This window comes from Bactrocera tryoni, chromosome 2 (genome assembly GCF_016617805.1).
Source record: "Bactrocera tryoni isolate S06 chromosome 2, CSIRO_BtryS06_freeze2, whole genome shotgun sequence".
NCBI lineage: Eukaryota > Metazoa > Arthropoda > Insecta > Diptera > Tephritidae > Bactrocera > Bactrocera tryoni.
The window spans coordinates 13,828,924-13,849,922 of NC_052500.1; the positions used below are offsets into that span (position 1 = coordinate 13,828,924).

A 20,999-nucleotide genomic window follows, 5' to 3' on the forward strand; every position below is an offset into this window, starting at 1 on the left:
TCACCTTTTTTATTGATTTTTTTTTATTAAATATAAAAAATATTTTTTAATTTCGAAATTAATTTTTAGTGACTTTTTACACTAACAACTCTGCTTAAGACAGCGCTCTAATATAATTTTATTTATTATAACCGAAATTTTTTATACTATAACTCAATTTTTGTAAACCGCTTTTTATGTTACTTTTTCATTACTTTTTCAACATTTACCTTTTTATTGCTTTTTGCAATATTTACAGCTTTTACATTTACTGCGCGCTTAGCAACAAATTAGTTGCTGATTATTTTTAATTTTTTTTCTGTTTTTTGTACTCTGAATTTTGCTTCGCATTCGCTTTTTATTATCTTTTTCCAACTCGCTCGTGGTTTTATTTTTATTTCGTGCGTTCGTGCGTATTTTCTGCGTATGTTTTCTTTGGATTTTTAAACTTTTATTGCTTTTATGAATATTTCGGTGCCTTTCTTGCTTTCACGCAGCACTATAATTTTCTACACAATTTTTATTTGTAGCTATTTTCCTCTGTTTTCAATGCCCCATATACATATATACACTGCTTATATTTTACACGTTTACCGACGATTATTTCGTAATTTGTGTTTGCTTCCTGAAGTTTTGCGTATTTTATTGATTGCAGTGGTGTTTCTTCTTTTTTATTTTTTGCGTAGTATACGAGAAAAAAGCGCGGTATTTTCTTTTGTATATAAATAAAATTGAATATATTTTACTTTTTTACAATTTATATATTATTATTTTTTTATATATATTTAATTTGCAAAACTTTGCTTCTAATATTAATAAATTTGTGTATTTTGGTTGCTTGTTGGTGGATAGTATGAAGCCAAAGTGTATATTGACAGGCCGAGCGACGAGCGTAGCTTCTCAGCGTAGAGGTTGAGAGTCGTAGTGGTGGCCAAAGCAAAATACGCTTTGCAGTGCTGCCACTTTTCCGAGCGCTGTCACAAACATTTTCTTTTTTCCCATGCGCTAACAACGCTCTGCTGTACAATATATGTAAATATGTATGTATAACGGCACTCTCGCTGGCTGTTCGTCTCATTTGTTGGCTTGTAACGTTCTGGTATATTTTTGTGCAGCCAAAATGGCTACTCACTGAAAAAGCGTTTTCATTGAGGAACACTGAGGCACGACGACGACCACTTCCACAACACCGATGACGGCGGCCATGAGACGGCGACTAGTCTCGTTTCGACTATTTTGCATGCCAAATTGTATGAGGGAGGGTGTGCAATGTGCTGGGAAAGATGCTTGCGTACACACATATGAGTAGATGAAATAAGCAAGCGCTTTGATTCACTTGCCATTTGTAATTGCGAGAGCTTCGAAACTTAAACAATGCCCAGATACGAGTACATACAGATATGTACTAACAGTATTAAAGTGGTATGTGGTTTCGTTGGTTGGCAGCAGCTTGTGTGTAGTGGCAGTTGTGAACCAGCTAGCCAAGTTGGCAAGCTGACCGACCAGGCCAGGTCAGTTTAAGGCAGCGCATGTCATTACAACAACGTTGCCGCCACAGCACTCATATAGCCATGTGACAAGCAGTGTTGAGAGCTGAGCTGTGCGCTTTGCATTTGCTTGCTTGAGAGTTACTGTTGGTTGTTGGTTAGTGAGCTGCTCAAAGGAACGCGCTGCCTCACCCTGCCCATCACACTGTTTAACGCAGGGGTTGTGGGTGCCGTTGCTGTTGGTGTTGTTTTACATGGTTCTCTGCGTTTTACAAGCGCCTTGAGGTAGCTTGCTTCTTGTGTCAGAATGTATGATTTTTCTGTAATAGCTTGTTTCTGTACATTTTGCTTTTGAATTGCAGACGCTCAGTTTATGTGGTTTCTGCACAGCATGTGTGCTGTATAACCCAGCAATATCATAAGAGACTTTAGGTTGAGCTCCCCGGGCAGTTTGTTGGCAGCACTGAAGTTGCTGCGTTTGGTATTTATGAAAGCAAGGTTTGATTTTTGGTTTATATAGAAAAAAATCTTAAATAATTTGAAGTCCATATCGATCTTGAGAAAGCTTTGCTTCTTTAAAAAGAAATCTTCAATGGCCTATATGTATGTATATAGTTGTAACAGTTTTGAGTTCAAAATCTTAAATTTTTGATATCTAACATTAGACAGCTCAAAAATTTCAAATCAGATGCCAAAGCGGTACTCGAAAATGTCAAATCGAATATTATAAACGTATGTACATACGTACATACATATAATAGGGTGGGTAAAAAAAATGAAATTTTTTTTCGCATGCTACTTGAAACAAATTTTGAGATCTACATATATTTGTATAACAAAAAAAGAAATTAAACATTAGGGTGGGACAAAAAAAAATTTTTTTTTGCTTGTTATTTTGTAAAATAGGACGCTACACACCGCCGAGAAAGACTCTCCAAGTATGAGCTCTTAATTGCAACGGGAACGTCTTATAGTTTTTAACTTTTTTCTTATTATCAGTTAGAAAAATTCAAATATCGCTTCCAACTATTTAAAAAATATTTCGTTTAAGAGCTCATAGGTGAAGAGACTTCCGCAGACATATCTAAGCACCTAATTTGTAGAGCCCCAAGGGGGGAAAAATATAATATTTTTATTACCAACCCTAATGTATATATTTTTTGAGACCCAATATTCCAACTAAATGTATCATATGGAGATCTATATTTGTATGATAACAGCAAAAAATTAAAAATTGTATACGTATATTAGGGTGGGTAAAAAACCGAAATTTGTATTCACTTGGTGCTTGGTAGAAAAATTTAAATCCCGCTTCTAACTACTTAAGAAATATTTCGTTTAAGAGCCCACGGCACGAAAAATATATTCTGATTTTATTACACACCCTAATGTATATATTATTTAATACCTTATATTCTAACCAAGCAAAAAGAGGAATAAAATATATAGTAGATATATGTATATTTTATACATTGTATATAAATAAATAAATAATTTAATTCCGTAAATATTTGTAAAAAAAAAAAATAGCACTATAACTCAGTTTAGATATTACAGATACATAAATTACAAAATAGCAACGAAGAACTGACACAACAGCATAGCGCCTGCGCATAAGCAACGTTTAATAGAGAGGTAACTTTGTGCAGAACTGCTCAGCGAAGAGTAGCAAATAAGTATACAAGAATTTTAACAGAAACCAAGGCGACTGCTCTGCAACGACGAGCGCTGCAATGAGCTAATCGCCACATGTGTATACACCGCAATTTCTGCAAAGAGCATAAACCTACATATATTAAGTTGTATGGAATATGATTCAAGAATTGATAATGCCTTAGCGTACAAATTTACACCTACACTCAGTGCGATATGAATTCGCGTAAATTTGCTGTTGGTGTGTAAAACATACCGACATTTCCTGAAAAGGCGCTTGGAATTCACACAAGGCTCCAAAACAACCCTGTCATCAAAACAAGGCACCAAATGTGATTTTTTACTTTGTTTTTCACTTATCAATGACAAGTGGTTAGGTGTTTGAAAAATGCAGCTATTTTAGAAAAAGCTTTATGAAAGCTCGATTTTAGGAACTTACAGAAAAAATATTTCGTTGAAGTATATTCGTGAAAAATAGAGGACTTTCTGAAAGCCATAGCCGAAACGAAGTTTAGTCGATTTACACATTTGTTAAAATCTTCTGAGTTTTCATTTTTTTAAAATTCAACTTATTTATGGAGGTTGATTCGACCAGTTCGCGAAACTGTAAACGTTTTTTACTTAGGTTCTACTGAAATTTTTAGACAGACTACTTTATAGACTTATCCATATCCCCAAATATCAATGTTTACTATGTTAAAATTCGAAACAGTTAAAAAGAATTTTACAACAATTTGTTTTTTCAGGCAGTCGTAATAGTTATTTTTTTTTTTTTTTTTGGTTTCAGATTGCTAGGAGGGTTGAAAGCGTGGGTCTCTAGTTGAGAACACCCCCTTAAATGAGGAATTTTGTTTGCTATTACACAAGCTTTTATGCCATGTGTGTCGCGGAAGTGCTTCAGCAACAGCTTAGAAGAAAAGTTCAAGGCTCAGGAAAGTAGCATTGACTTGAAGTGCTCTAACCTTGGATACAATTGTATACAACCATCAAACTTGTAGTTATAAACATGATGAGAAGTGTAGCACGTAATAGAAACATGTAAATGTAAGTACCTAGATGTTGTTTCATTCTGGTGATGATGTAAACAAAGGTTATCAGAATGATGGCGTTTTGTAGGGGTTAAATTAAATATGTGCGTAAATTAAAACACCATTTAAACGAATAACCAGCGGTGACTGTTAGAAGCAAATATTTGATTTTAATACAGATCTGTAATACCACCTGTTAAATGGTGAGTTCTTACTATTGATAACGTTTCAATTGAGTCCCACATAAGCAATCAACTGAACATTAGCGCATCTTTCAGGGTGGACCTTATTGTCTTTTTTGAATAAGTGCTATTTTATTTATTTATTGTTCCTTTCTTCAGTCGGAACGAATTCAGTAGTGAATCAAATTAAAAAACGGTGGTCTTTCACCTAATTAACGACTCTAGTTTCAATATGCCGCACCTTTCTTAACATTTACTAGTTGAATATTCCATTTGCTATCCCACTTGGGGGCGGAGGCTCATATAGACGATGAGATATGAATAGTGAACTTTTAGTATACTATCATGTATATTTAATTCCGCACACCATCGCTCTGTAGGGAGCTAACTACGCAAGTGAGCCGTGCTGCACTTTATTTCATGGTATTGGCTCAAGCTCAATATTTACTTTAGAAAATTATAGCGTCAGCGCTTCACTCTATGGGCTTTTAAAAAGTTCCCAGAAGATGCAAGGTTTTCGAGTCAAAGTTTGTTCGGCGATGAAGCCCATTTCTGGTTCAGTTGGTATGGTAAACAACCAAAATTGCCACATTTAGGATGAAGAGGAACCTGAAGAGATTCAAGAGCTGCCATTTCATCCAGAAAAAAACAACAGTTTGGTGTGGTTTGTGGGCCGGTGGAATCATCAGTCTACTTATATTTCTTCAAAAATGATACTGGTGAGAACGTAACGAAACAGTCAATGGCGATCCCTATTGCGCCATGATAACCGACTATTTCACAAGACGACGCTGCTTTCCACACATGGCATCAATCAATGGGATTATTGAGAGAACACTTCGGTGAGCAGATATTTTCACGTTTTGGGCTGGTCGATTGGCCACCAAGATCGTGTGAACTCCCAACGTTAGAATTTTTCCTGTATACGTAAAATTTACAGTCTATGCGAACAATCGCGCTTTGATTCAGGTCTGGGAGCTAAACATCGTGCGTGTTGTTCGCCAGTTACCAGTCGAAATGCTCGATCGAGTCATCGAAAATTGAACTCAACGGAAAGAATGAAAGAAATAATCTTCAAAAAATTAATACCAAAGAATGTTCTTTCGAATGATAATAAACATTTCCCATCAAATTTGAATTTTTTGTGTTTTTCCTTTAAAAAAGATGGGAACCTAGAAAAGGAACACCTTTTAGTATTAGTATAGGCTGGTATAGTAAAGCTCCGTTCTGTCGTTTTTTTCAATGACCTCTTAGCAGTATTTCCATTGCAAATATAATCGCTGTAACGATTCCAATGATTCAAACATATTGAATGTACTACTCGGGTCCCCTGCTTTCTATATATGTATGTATTTTACTCTAAATTAACCTTTCAAGGTACTTGAAATAATTGCTTACAGTTACATATTTGCGATGACCTTTCGTGCTAAGTAAGTGGCGACAGAGCAATATGGTCATTTCTAAGGTCGTAGAGCGAGCAGCAGAAACTTTCCACGGAAATTTCAATGGAAATTGCTTGCTGAACAGATGTTTATGAATCATGGAGGCATGTAGAAAAAAATTATTGCGCCATAAAGATAACAACAAAAACAATATATACTATTTGAATTTGTTCACTGTTGTGCGGTGTAAAAAGCGTATAAATATAAATTAATTTGTTATCTGAATTACCTAATACCCCCTCGACTTGTCGCTTCACATTAAAATGTGCTCAGTTAAATTTATAAAATTGTTATTACTGCAATTGGAGGAAAATATTTGCTAAATGCGCAATTTTCACTCATATTTGAGGCGGAAATTAAAATAATTGATGGCTGTCAGGGTCAAAGTATTGATCTTAGAAACTCGATTGCACAATGTGCACATGAGATCAGCGATTTTTTTTAAAGCAAACTGGAAAATTTTTCACAGGAGCGTGCAAACACTCTGCTATTACACACAAACATACCTATGTATGAGTATCTATGAAAGTGTCTTAGGTGTTTTTCTGAGTCTCATAATGCGAAAACTGGGTTACTCAAACAATAAGAGTGCACACGAAATCACTTTATTTCAGAGATTATCAGCCATTGTAGACACGATGTGTAAGTGCATTGTTTATTTGCAGCCACCTACTAAATTGTGTCGAAATTTCAAAAATTTATATTCACATGCAAAGCGATTAGATTAAAATGCATTGTGACACCTAAATTGCGGTCAAGTTATTTAGATTGATAGACTCGAAAATGCTGACTTTAGTAAAAATAATTAAATAATTTTGGAAATGTGATTTTTCTTAAATTGAAAGTAAACAGTTGGCAGAACAGAAAAATGGTTATCAAGTGGCCGTCAGCAATTTAAAACTTTTTGGCAGAAAGTTAGCTTGTCTTTGAGAGTAAAAAACGAAATAAGACGTTCGGTAGATTGTTTTAAGGCTTGTAGAGTCGCTCTCAAATACTATATGTATTACTTTCCTTTAACCTTCATATTTTCAACTAATATATTTTCGTTATGCTTCTATAGTATGAAGGCATTTACTGTATACGAAGCTTTACATGTCGCAAGGAGTTTGTGGGTTGCCTTTTATTGGCTGGTATTTGGCAACTCTAGTGTGGCAATCTGGCAACTCACAAATTTATGGCAAAGTTTGACATTTTTTATGTTACATATGAGCGCTTTTTGCGTTGTATACAGTAACATAAAATATTCAACTCGTGAAAAAAAGGCATTTAACTAATCCGATTGTGTTATACAATTTGAGCGCTGATCAGGGACCAGTTCTTAACGAAAGTATGATGGATTCAATCGAGGATATAGAACACTTCAAGACGAATTTCCTTAAGGTCGTACAGAATCAGTTGTTGTTCAGGAAATTATTAACGCTGTGCGCAAACTGATATTGCCAGATCGTCAAGTGACCTCTCGTGAAAAATTTGTTCACGTTGAACCTCACACATTTTGTCAAGCGCTTAAAAATGGCTTGGAAGAAAGTTTATGACATCGTGACAGGTTATGAATCTTCTTCAATTGACTTCTTTTTATTCCCCGATGTGAAGAATAAACTAAGATATCAACGCTTTTTGACACCAAAAATAAGTGGTTGATGCATTCAGAGCAAAAGTGTTTCGACATTTGGTTAGCGGGCATGCAAAAGTGTTGAGATCTTAATGGAGAATATTTTCAAAAACAATAAAGATAGTCAAATTAATTGTTGTTGATTTCTAATGCCGAAATATACTCGTAAAAGGCAACCCTAGCGACTTAATACCTAAGCAATGGCTTCCTTAGCTCTGTTCGGTTCGCCATTGTTCTGCTCGCTGCTCTGCTGTTAAAAGATTTACATGTAAAATCAACAACAAATTAAACGAGTTGAAATCGTAGAAGATAGTATGCGGATAACTCACTCGCTCTAGCTAAACTGTACTAAAGGAGCAGATTTTAGATATGACAAAATTCTGCGTATATATTTTAGTATTAATATGTTATCGATTTAACTACTTGAACTTTGGAATGGTGACACATTTTATTTCGAAAAATTAAAAACAAACAAGACAGATAAGAAATTAAATTTAAACCATTAAGATAAAATTTAGAGCACTAATTGAGGAAAATATAGTAAATTAAATACTTAGTCAAACTTTGACAGCTACTTATACATATATGTATATGTATATACAAGTATGTGACAGATAAGTTAAGTACCTGAAGTAGTAAAAACAAAAAACACTAAACCAAGGATATTACTACTTTTGAGTGCCTTGAATTATGGGACTCAGACGAAACTTATTTATTACCAGTAGATAGGAAAATGAAAAATATATGGCGCAGATCATTCTCTCGATAGATGACGAACAAACAAGTTAAAACGAGAGAGCTACTACCCTCTATTTACCTATATCTCTCTTGAAGTGCACTGCTCTGCGCTTAATCAACGGCTCTCCTACATCACAGGTGAGAAGCCAAACAATGACAACAGAGAGCAAGAGCGTGACAGCAGTATATACATGTGTGCAAGATCTTCAGCGAGCGAAAATCAGCTGCAATCGAACGAAGGAAAACTTGAAAACTACTTATATACATACTCAAAGGCAACAGCTGTTCACAGCAAACGGCAAACGAGTGGCAAGTGAGAGAGTGCGCACGTTGCGCTACGGTGTGTGATTGGTTGTGCGGTGAGGGCAAAAATAGACGCAGCCACACGAAAGTACATACCCAAACAGGTAGTTGAGGTGGTTGTGTATCGTCAGTTTGACAGCGAATGCGGTTATGTCAAAACACTTAATAACGCCGTGTCGGATGGCAAATCATTTAAAATAAATTGAGACAGCAACGAAGTTAGACGTAAAGTTTGAAGCACGTGTAAAGCTAGTGTAAAATTAACACAGACGAGACTACTGGTTTTGTAAGTGAAATTGTTAAAGTTGAAGAACTAAGAACTACAAGAAACACGTGGTTTGAGAAGCGGATGGCTGGTAAAGCTTGCCATGTATTGCCAGTGATTTAGTGACGGAAAAAGAGTGTAGACAAACAGAAAATGGCAACAGGTGTGTGCTGGAAAAAAGGCGAAAAGTGACAAAAACCAGAAAGGCAGTGAATAAAGACGCAAAATTCCATTGCAAAAAATAACTGAGTGTTAACCAAAAAAAAGGGGGTTGTTGGCAATCAACAAAAAAATACAGTTACAACTTCACTTAATTGTATCGCCGCGCCGACAGTGAAGAAAAACACGCCAAAAAATGTCCGAAGTCGTCTGCATAATGTTCATCGGCCCCTGGGTCATTTTGGTGCTGTTGATGCTATTTGCCATGTCGATAATTTAGGTGACGTGACGGCCATGGCATGAGCGGCGCGCTGCTATTTTTGCGCGCAAAATATTTTAGACACTTTGAAAGATGTGAGGAATACCAAAGTGGAGAGTTCGTGCCTGTAAAAAGCGCAAAGAGGCGGCGCATTTGTTAATTTTGGAGTAATAATTAGCTGGATCTCAACCTTTCCAAAACAATTGTGTCAATATTTTTCTGTACTTCTAAAAAATATGCGTTGAAAAACAAAATAAATAAGTACACAAATATACTTAATATTTACTATGTAAACACACTTGTACTAGACATGATACAATCGTATATACTATATATGTATAACTTGTTAGTATGTAAGTCATGGCTAACTATAGGATATTGACGCAAAATGGTGTTTTGCACAAAACTTGTGATTTATTGTATGAACTTAATGTTATAGCCATAAGTTATTTTATATTGTATTAGATACTTAATTATTAAGACATACAAATGTTTGGTAATAAGGTCATTTTTATAAATGAAAGACTTCCGCTTTGGAGACTATATGTTACAAAAATAAAATAAAAGATGGATTGCTAACTTTTTAAGATAATAATATAACACAAAAACAAGAGTTTTTATGCTGACTACATCATAATTATTTCCGCGTTTCCATTTTATAAAGTAATGTAGTAATTTGTTGGTAGATTTTACATAGAGCAGTTTTGAAACCGGAAATATGGTATACACCGGTAACATGTGCATGTCAAAAGGTAACCAAAATTAAAATAAAATATAAAAAAAAAACAAGAAAAACCTAAACTTAGATGTCACTGAAGCTATAATACTCTTAACAAATACAAAAATCTTCGAGAAATAGGTACGTGTGGAAAATTTTAGATAGAGCTGAGAGATATGACAGAGAAAAATGTCTAAATCAACTCAGCTCGTCATGTTCGTGCTATGATACGAGTATACATCTAGGTTACGATCCTTTTCCCAGCGTATCATCATTATCCGCACATGCCCTCATTCTGCGAATCCGTTTCTTTAAGGGTGAATCTTAACGGTAGGTGCCCTTTGATGATCGCTACAATATTACTAAGTTCCCTTTGGTCTAAAAGTAGAATCTTTTTGGTCTGTTAATCAACACTGGCCTAAAGTCAAGTTGTGATATGCCCAGTGTTATAAGATCTGAAGTGCTCCTTTACTGTGCATTGCTTCAGACAACTTTTGAAAGAGCTGAATGGTCTTAGGCAGCTTAGGGGAATTGTATTTCCAGCTGACCCCGAGCGTGCTTTTTTATTTCTTTCTATTCCTATATGACTGGTTATCCAAATGATATTAACTAAGTTATCTACTAGGTATTACCTGCTTCCATAACCTAACGCAGTGAGCGTAGTATGCCGCTTGGTTGTTCACTAAAATATTGACGAACTTGCTGGTTAGAGCAGCTGCCAACTTGGCACGTTCTGTTAAGCTCAAACTTAGACCTGAAAAACTAAAATTCAGTCTTATGGTCCTTGTCAAAAGGTTTGAAGCTACCAAAAGAAGCTCCCGTTCCTATTTCACCCTTTGATCCGTCGCTATATACGTAGATTTCGACGTTGGAACTGTTGATCACAGAGCTTTTGATAAATTTCTTCCTACTAGGGAATGAAAACGTGGTGTTTAATTCCTCGCAGATCTCTTTTGCTCGGTCGCATTGTCAACTAAGACCGATTTTATTAAGACGGTTGAGTATGATACCATATCCGCAGTCTGGTTTCCAAAGGCCTAAAATCATGGATAGACTGGCCGTAAGCATTGCCCATACTTCAATTGAATATATTCGACACATATCATTGTTATCGAGATTAAGTGTTCCACCAAGTACTTTCGAGACTTACATTGCATGCAAATATGTTTTCCAATATACAATATATATTTTCTAGGATATTTGCATTACAAAAGCAAGTAGTTAGCTTAAAGAACATTTCTCTTCTTCTTGCAAGTAGAAATAATCCACAATGTGTTGACATCTATTTATGAAAACTCGGCCATTTTCAACACAAATATGAAAAACATAATAATCTGAAACGAATTCATAGCAAAAAGTGCAATGTATGCTTCAATGCCTGCCTTCTGCTGCCTAAGCGCTATACATTTAGTAGTGCCATTACAACAACAATCAGTTTTTTGTTAATTCAGCAGTGTACATTGTAGTTATAGTAGGAGTTCATAGACCCGAATAAATGGAGTAAAAACGATAAACAACAACAACAACGGTAACGTTGGTTACATAACTGAAAAATGGCGCTGACAGCAGTATAAATAAACCGTTGCATACATACATAGTTGCTAATACCTGTGGCTGAGCACGGAGACAACACCGTAATGGGAGTTCAAAAATGCTAGTTTGTATAATGAAAACATTGGACGCGGACGACCTAGTGACCCATATGAACAAAGCCAACTACTATTGCGTTTATGAGCTGCAAGGGTTAATGCACCATTTTTTGCAACGTGCAACATTTTCTACTTCCGCATTCTATATTTAGCTAGTCTGTAGGTTGTAGTTTAAATGCGCTGTCAAATGTGAACCGCACAGCGGCCGCGGTGGCATGCGGAAGTCAGGTCAAAGCATGCAATTATTAAGGTATTTTCTGGCTGTGATTAACGATAACGTTGGCAAAGTAGTGGATATTTGCATGAGCGCGAGCTTTTATTGCTACAATGGCAATTTGATTAGATATGATGATGAAGGGTTGGTTGGTTCTAAAGGTGCTTTGAATGTGGGGAATATAGTTCCAAAGCAAATATGAACACATATATTGAATTATACTCTGTAAAAGTCGCTAACAAACCGGGTTTAACACCTACGAAATTCTTTCTAAGAGTTACTAACTAGTAATATACCCGTTAGTTTTGAGAAAAACGCGTTTGGAGTTGAACTGATTGAACTGAGCGACTACACTTTTAAAGTCTGTAACTCAAAAACTATTTGAGCTATCGATTTAAAATTTTAGCATGCTATTTTCAAAGCTATATGCTAACGAAATAAGCGAAAAATCAGCAAAATTATTTTTTGGAATATCATATTGTGATATTTCGTAAATGCTGCAAACTCAAATACAGCGCGCCATGCTTTTTGTGCGCTTAAATATTGCCAAAACATATGTGTATAACATACATAGCTCATGCTCCGCTAACAGTTTTCGCTCATTTTCCACAGCTAAGCACACTCAAATATACATACAGCCATTGTTACATATTAGTATATTACGCACAATGAATTCGGCATTCAAATAAAGTGATTTCTCATGTTTATGCGCTTTTGTTTCAAATATGTTAAATACTATGTGTTGACCTAGCCCACTTTGTCCTACTCAGCCACAAATCTATACATACATATGTATGTACATGCACACATAAATGCGTACATTTGTCTTTGTCCCCTTACCAGCCACTTGCAAACCGCGAATGCTCGCGCAAAATAAATATTAGCTGACGGCAAAAAGCAAATTGGCTATTGTTTGACTACTCGTCGGATTTTGACCGATATTTGGAAATATTACACGACAAAAATATTATTGCTGTCAATGACACTTGGGGCGTTGGGGAAAACCAATTCGTGGTTACTAACTCTAAAGTTTAGCAAACAAAAACAGACAAACTTAAAAAGTGCGTCAATATTGGTAGTTTTACTTTCAGTAGAGCAAATAGAAATAACTGTAAATAATGGGTAGAAATATTTTTATACAAAAAAATTTTATTTGATTTTTAGATAGTCACGTATTACTATTAAAATGAAATATATAACATTTTTCGATATTTATTTTTAAATTTTAATATAAACCAAGAAAAAACGTTAACTTTGGGTGCACAAAGCTTTAATACTTTTCATACCAGTGTGTTTCAAAGCATATAAAGGATAAAAGTTCTTTATCTTGATTTTGAACGGTCATTTTGGATGACAGCTATATGCTTTAGTGGTCCGATCTAAACAATACGGTCGGAGATTATAGCACGGACTTAGAAAATAATCCACGTCAAATTTCATGAAGATACATTGTCAAATAAAGTTTTCCATACAAGGACTTGAGTTTGAACGGTTAGTTTGTATGATAGCTATGTGCTACAGTGGTCCGTGTAGTTGTTTCCGACAAATGAGCAGCTTTTGGGGAGAAAAGTTTATGTGATAAATTTCTGGTCGATATCTCAGATTAAATCGACTCAGCTCAGCGCTCTGTTCATTTATACGAGGGTTGCCTTTCATTTGGCGGAATTTGGCAAAACTGGTGCTGCAATCTGGCAACTAACAACTTTATCTTAATGTTTGACAATTTTTATATGGTATATACTAAGAACTGGTATATCAACAGCGTGCTTTGTATTGTTTACAGTAACTTAAAATATAATCTCGACCAAAAAGTGACATTAAATCGCGAAGATTTCCGAGCTCTGCAACAGTGCATTGATAAAATTTAGTTCAATTTTTGACAATGAAGCTTCATCAAGGACCAGTGTTTAACGTTGGTATGGTGAATTCAATCGATCTCTCCAACACGAATTTTGTGAAGGTTCAAGGTTCCGAAGAACAATATCTTCATGTTACGTGAAATTCAGAAATTAGGGAAGTCCGACCGCAATGTAAGTAATGTTTTGATTGCTTAGTAGCTAAAGTTAACACAAAAAACCATTTAGACCTATTAAAAAAGAATGGATACAGAAGTGCTCGGTTTTTGGGAACCACATGAGTTATCATAAAAAATCTCATGAACTGGACTGCCATCGACGAATCACAACAAATAAGGTACATTTCTGAAATGGACGGTTTCCAGTGACCTAAAGAGGCGGTTGATGCGTTCAGAAAGCATGTTTTGGAGATATCACAATGATAGAGGCAAAAGTGTTTCGACAATTGGCTCGAATTCATGCAAAAGTGTATAGATCTTAATGGAGAACATTTCGAAGAACAAGAAAGCGATTTTCAATGTTTAATAGTTGCTTGTATTCTCTGATATCGAAATATACAAGGTAACCTTGGGTGTTACAAGCAACGTATAATGACATTCTAGCAGGTTTTTCGGCCAATCAAATACATAAGTATACTTCCGCATAAAAAAATACAACCTTCGTGTGGATTGAAATGTGTTTTTCTCAAGAAAAATATGCATTTAAATTAATCATTCTCGCAAGATTTAAGAAACATGTATACCAAAGAGACAACACTCTGCATTTTAATAACGAAAATATTTCGTTACACAGCGCTAATTTACATAACAGGGCAAAGTTAACAATTATTAAAAAAAACGTGAAATTAACATTATGTAAAATGAGCAAAATAGTAAACAAAATATTAAATTATATGAGTAAACATTTAGTGGTAAATACTGGTGCTGTTTTCTCTATATTTTGCTTAGGTTTCCCACTGTTTTATATATGGTCTCTACGACTCTACAGCGTAAACTCTTGTATTTAAAAAGTAATGCAAATAATGTAGAAACAATAGCTATAAAATCGCCATAACCACAAACTAATCACTGCCTGCCGTACGTTTGTGGATGTCGAACAAAACCGTTAAAATAAAAAGCCAATAAGTGCCGGTAATAACAAAGTTAATAACAGCATACCAACAATTAAATACGCTTAAAGCGGAGGCTAATTAAAAAATAATTTTAAATAGTTTTTTGCAGCGCTCAAACGGCATGCCTAATTAGTACTGCGCACGTGCGTACGACCCTAAGTGCAGCTTCAACTTTCACTACTTGAGCAAAGGTATTTTTTGATTTTCAAAGTGGCCACAATAAACCTTAAAACCGGAGTAAACAAAAGTAAACACATTCCATTAGTTTGTGGCTTACTTTGAATAACACTTAAATGCGAAGAGTGGCTAATATGTAGCTATAAATATGAGTCTGCGCTGCAGTGTTGCATTTTATTAAGCCACATAGCGCGCACTGTGTAATGTGCGTTGGAGAAGCTGAAGTGGCATCGATGATCACTCTTAGTTTTTGTAGTTTGTTGGAAGTGTTGTTTTTTGTTGCTTATCTATCGGTTATTTAGAAAAAAGCATTGAGTGCCACTTAAAAGAAGATAATAAATCAAAATGCAAATTAACTTATTTAAATTTTGTATTAGCAGCCTTGACTGACAAGGTGTTAGTGGCAAGATTAATGCTCTTTATTTTAACTGTTACATAATAGTTTAATTTATTATATAATTTGTTTTTGGTGAAAAGATTTATGGATATCTAATAATATTTTTGAACAAAGATTTCATTGTCAAACATTTATCCGTATGGCTCGAAAAGGGAGGACGGAGCTGGTGCCGGGATATACTGTGCAGAGTTGGGCAGAAGTCAGCCTTTCCAGCTGTCGAACCATTACATTATATTTCAAGCAGAGGTCTTTGCTATTGGGAAACCTCGTATCGCGTAACGGTCAGAAGTGTCTTAGCAAGCAGGGCAGCAATGGAGAGTGTCCCCAAAAACGAGCGACTTCACTTTTAGTGGGTGCCAACTTACAAAGGCATCGATGACAATGAGATAGTGGACGGATCGCCAAGAGTGGTGTACGACTGTTATCCGATAACGTGGTAAGCATATGCATTATTTGCATGATGATCTGGATGATCTGAACAAGAGCATAGAAAGGAAGGTTAAAGTTCAATGGAATATAGGGATGCAAAACTGCAAAGGTCGTGTGCGCTGGCGCCCTGAAGGATGACTATTGCTCATGAACTACGTAACGGCACCCCACCTGACATCGCTAAGGACCAAAACTGGTATATGCGTGGCTCACGAGCCTACAAGACTAACGTAATCTAACCTATAATTTTCCGGTTGGTTTTGTTAGATGGCATTAGAAAGAATAGTTTTGGCTACGTGTACTATCAGGACAACGCCAGGCCACACATTTTAATAGCGACTCGTAAGCAGCTTCGGAAGCTTGATTGGGTGGTTCTTATCCATCCACCTTGTAGCCCAGAGCTGGTGCAAAGTGATTACTACTTGTTCCTCTCTTCGCCGAATGATTTTGCTGGTAAAAAATACATATTAAGAGAAGTTTGTGAAAATCGATTGTCAGAGGTTTTTACCAATAGGGACGAGGGTTTCTATGATAAGTTTCACAGACGGATCTACGTAGCGGAACGTGTCCTGATTTTCATCCGGTCAACTAAAGATACTTCAGGTAGATTTTCTGCCGCTATAACAACAACAACAGATAATTTATAAGAGTAAAATTATGCATAATGAACCTATTTTTGCGATTAGGGATGAGGGTGTCTATGATAAGTTGCACAGTCGGATCTACGCTACCAGAAACTGCCCGGATTTTTCTTCGGTCAAGAACTGTCAATACGGCGGCATACACCCAAAGCGGTGCATATTTTACCTGAAATAACTAAGCTGATTAAAACCTTGAATTTAATGTAAAAATAATGGATTTCCTTTTACTAGGCCTTACATTAAAGGTCACAATTTCGAAACAATGCTTTAATTATATTTTAAGTAGACAATATTGCATTTTCTTGGAAACAGAAACTATTTTCACACAAAAATAATTGCAATTTCGAGGAAAAACTTCAATGAAAACCCCTTAGTCACCTTCCATTCCTTGAAGTGACTTACTCACAGTCAAGGTAATAAAAATGCAATCACTGCAAAATGTCAGAACACAATATTCCTTGCCTTCCGGACCAAAGGCGAAAGGGAAATTCGTGGAAAAATTGTGAGAAAATTTAATGAATGTTGCAACCAAGCAAACCACCAACATTAACAACTTTCCGTCACTCGTAAAGCAAGCACATACACACATACACGGCACTGCTTAACTTTTGACCCGCAATTCTAGTGTTGCAATTGCAATTGCTTAAGCAAAAGTTTTCGCAACAATGGCGACGCTGGCCACAGACGGTAGAGGCGGTGGCGCAAGTTGAAGAATTCTGAGAATGCATTGAGCAAAGAAAATCGAAAATAGAAAAACCAGCAAAACAATTATTTTAGTAAAAATACTTTGTGATTGTTCACAAGCAGTCATTGTCATTTTGTTTGTGGTGGCACAAATACTAGCACACAGGTTGCCATAGTAAACTTGCAACAACAACAAGTATACATATATACATAATGAACTTACATACTTGCATACAAACATAAAAAAGATGTAAAAGTCGCATTTATGGCTAGGGAAGTAAACAACCTTCACAGACTCGGTGGTAATGCATTAAGGTGACACGACGGATGGGTGCAGCGCTCGAAGCGGCCACAAAAAAGGGCGAAAGCGCTGAGGTAAATAACCTGTATAAACTGTAAGAAATAGTTTGCAACGCTAAAAATCAATGCACTTTACTTTCAAGCTTCTCCATATGCTAACCGGTATGGCGGGGTGAGAGCATTGGCGCTGATCTAACAAAAAATAGAGACAATAACTGACTAGCTGACGACAGAATGTCTGCCTTGCTTGAGGCAAAGAGCAAGCAACAATTTAAGCAGCGCAACAAAATCAAAACATGAAGTGGGAAATGCTTGCTGACTTCTAAAAATATACGGCAAATGTGGTGGTGTTGATGTCCCCAACGAAATGCTGCAAAAAGCAGGCGAAATTTTTCAAATTTATACACACAGTTGTGGGTATGTACCAGGTGGTTTTGTTTGCTGTGTGTTTCTTGCACAGTTACCAAATTAAGCTGTCGATTTACATGGCCGGTTGGTTGGATCGCTTGCCTGGGTTTGCCTTACTTAACGTACAAGCTATACATATTCGAAGTATTTATGTAAGGTTCTACATATGTACATATATGTATACGTGTTTCGTGTTAAAGGTTTGTGGTCTCTTTTTTGTTGCTAGGTGTGCTACAACTATATTAAGGTTCGTCTTTTTGTGGCTTTGCGGTGTAGCCGCGTCAAAAGGCCAAAAATAACTGTGCAATAATTTGCTAAACAATCATAACCATACTATTGGTTGGCAAAACTTATATATACATACATCTACTTGTGTGTTGTTCACGAATATTGACATTATGCAAATTTTGTTTACCAGCTTTTGTTGACAATTCGCCGATTCACTGGTTTACAAAAATAGCAAAAAAAAAAAAATAGTGCAAAATAAACTGAGCACAGATTCCTTTAGTAATAAACTGTGAAAATACAAATTTTTTGCATAATATTGACAATAATATAACAGAATATTGGTGCATAATATTTTATATGGAATTGAATCAGAGGTAGGTGTAAGTAAAACAAAAGTAATTTTAAGCATTCTTGTCGGGTTTAGGTATCTAGAAGGTATCTGAAGGTTTAATGAACTTCATTACTGCAGCTGTACGGTATGGTAGATTATAGCGATGCCCTGAACAATAATCCATGCGAAATTTCGTGAAGATATCTTGTCAAATAAAAATGCTTTCCATATAAGAACTTGATTTCGATTGGTCAATTTGTATGGCAGCTATATGTTATAGTGGTCCGATCTAAACTATTTGTTCAGAGATTGTAACGGTGCCTCAGCCATTAATCTATGCCAAATTTCGTGAAGATATCTTGTTAAATTTAAAAGGTTTCCATATATGGACCTAATTTTGATAACTCAGTTTGAATGGTAGTTATACTCTATTAGTGGATCGATCCGAGCAATATGTTTGGAGATTGTAGCGTTGACCTGGACAATAATCCATGCCAAATTTCATGCAAATATCTTGCTAAATTTGAAAACTTGCCATACAAGGACTTAGTTTTAATGGGTCAGTTTGTATGGTAGCTATACGCTATAATAGCCTGAATCGAACAATATTTTCGGAAACTGTTCTGTTTTCTTGGAAAATAATAAATGGCAAATTTCATGCACATATCTTGTTAAATATAAAAGTTTTCCATACGAGGACTTGACATTGATCTGTCAGTTTGTGTGTTTCCGACGAAAGAGCAGCTTCTTGATAAAAGCTCGCATACTAATATATATAATACATCTCAAAAACTGAGGCGCTGGTTTGCGTATATTTGGCTAAATCGGCTCAGTTTTTAATGCTGACAATTATAGGTATGTACATATACTTCATAGGGACGATGTTTCCTTTTAGATTATAAAAAATAACTAAATTCCCGCACATAACAGACACTTGCATATGTCAATTGTGCACTCAACAGTACCTCACTTGCTAACAGCGTTTTTAAAGTCAAAGCCTTTGGTATTTCGGTGAATTGATTGCTGCGAGTTCGAAAGTAATCGTAAAGCAATTTGCCAATAATTCAACTGCAAACTATACTTATATGCAAAATACAAAAACTCTTGTTGCTACCGTCCTATTTCTGCGTATGCGGGCTGGAGGGCAAAAAATCATGTAACGAATTGCGGCAAAATGTATTGCTTAGGCAGCCAATTTTCGACAGACATCAATCAAATGTAACACCGCCAGCAAAAGTAAAAACTACACAACATAACAATTGAATGGCGTACAGTTGCAGCGGCCAACAATAAACAATAGTGATTATATTATTAATTTAGCATTAAGGTGCACAAAACGGCCAAACAACAACAAAACCTCCAGTAGGGAGAAAATAAAAAATGTAACAGCATAGACTAATCGTTTTTAATGCAACGAAAATGAAAATGACCTAATTTCGGCTTTTTTTACGTGGAATTGGTATTGGAGAGAAAAGTAAGCGAGTGAATGTGTGCTTGTTTTAAAAGTGGCAGGTTTGCGGATGCACGCAGCGTTTTAAAACTTTTACGAATTTTAATTAAATTTACACTTGCAACATCTTGTGGCGCGTTATATGATCTGTTGAAAATTTGTTTAGTTGCCAAGTGCCAAATTTCGTAAAGATAACTGGACAAACTAAAAAGTTTCCATATAAGAACTTGATTTGGATTGGTTAGTATGTATGGTAGCTATATGCTATAGTAGCCTTATTCGAACAATATGTGGGGAGATTGTAGCATTGCCTTGAGCAATAATATTTGCCAAATTTCGTCAAATAAAAAACCTGTCCATACAAGGACTTGATTTCGATCGGTCAGTTTGTATGGCAGCTATATGTTATAGTGGTCCGATCTGAACAATTTCTTCAGAGATTGTAACGGTGCCTCAGACATTAAAATATGCCAAATTTCGTGAAAATATTTTGTCAAATAAAAAAGTTTTCTATACAAGGACTAAATTTTGAACGGTCAGTTTGTATAACAGCTATATGTTATAGTGGTCCGATTGGAATAATTCTTTCAAAGATTGAACCATTTGCTCGGACAATCATCTATGCCGAAATTTGTGAAAATATCTTATCATACAAAAAACATTCCCAAACAAGGACTTTAATTTGATCGTACCGATCGAAAAACGGGCATGACTAAAACGACTCAGCTCGTCACTCTGATTATTTATATATAAAGTATACTTTTCAGGGTAATTCTCTGGGTATAAAAAAATCTTTAAAACAGTCTATCCATCGTAGAACCCATCTAATGTAGGCATTTGTATCTTAAAGCACGCAAATCGCCAAGATACGTTATAAGCAAAAGCACATGAGTACGTGCATTGCATTTTTTCAGTTATTCGCCGATGTGAATACAAAATTCGTAAATACATTATGTGCATACACTTGTGTTAACTGTCGCAGTAACGCAATTACCGTGGACGGGGTTTGGGTAGAGGAAGGAAAAAAATTGAAATTAATAGCAATAGACGGTACAGTGGAAAATAATGATTGGTGCAATTACTGCACAGCTATTGTTGTTGCATCCGCCATATTTGCTGCCATTGTCGTCGCCACAATGTCTGTGAACGACAACAGTGCAAAAACATTAATGTGAACTAAGCAGAAGCACACATACATATATACATATGTGGTTTATATGTAAGTATAAGACAATAATGCCAACAAATACTACGCGAGAACGCTTTGAAGTAAAGGCTGGCAGTTAGCACGAGCATGAG

At 35.8% G+C, this 20,999-nt stretch overlaps 1 protein-coding gene across 1 annotated transcript in view; it reads right to left on the minus strand.

Moving 5' to 3' along the window:
- Positions 1-20,999, minus strand: part of LOC120768200 (protein bunched, class 2/F/G isoform) — a 220,412-nt gene that overhangs the window by 137,091 nt on the left and 62,322 nt on the right. The gene's annotated exons all lie outside the window — the stretch shown is intronic.